Raw genomic sequence first — 412 nt, forward strand, 5'->3', positions numbered from 1 at the left:
TATAAATTGAGAGGACGGTGAATAGTAATTAAATTAAAACTCATCACATTTATATGAAACAAAAACTAAAAAACCATATCATATAAAAATAATCATTCAATTAAACACTATAAAATCATATATACAATTTACCCTTACATATAAAAACAAACCAAAAAAAATCATAAAAATAATTTTATAAAAATATTGCCTTTTTTTCTTTAACTCGTTTTTTTTTTACTAGCACATAAATAAAATAAAATAAAATAAAAGTCATTTTTTTCCCTTCACACCATATACAGATCTCTTCGCCTTAACATCCTCCTCCAACCTATCTCCTCTTCCTAGATCTCCACATATCTTGGTGATGTAATAATATTCACCCCCTCCCTTCTCCTCTCATCTTCTCCCACTTCTCCTCACATGCTTTCCC

This window comes from Phalaenopsis equestris, unplaced genomic scaffold (genome assembly GCF_001263595.1).
Source record: "Phalaenopsis equestris unplaced genomic scaffold, ASM126359v1 Scaffold000522, whole genome shotgun sequence".
Lineage (NCBI taxonomy): Eukaryota > Viridiplantae > Streptophyta > Magnoliopsida > Asparagales > Orchidaceae > Phalaenopsis > Phalaenopsis equestris.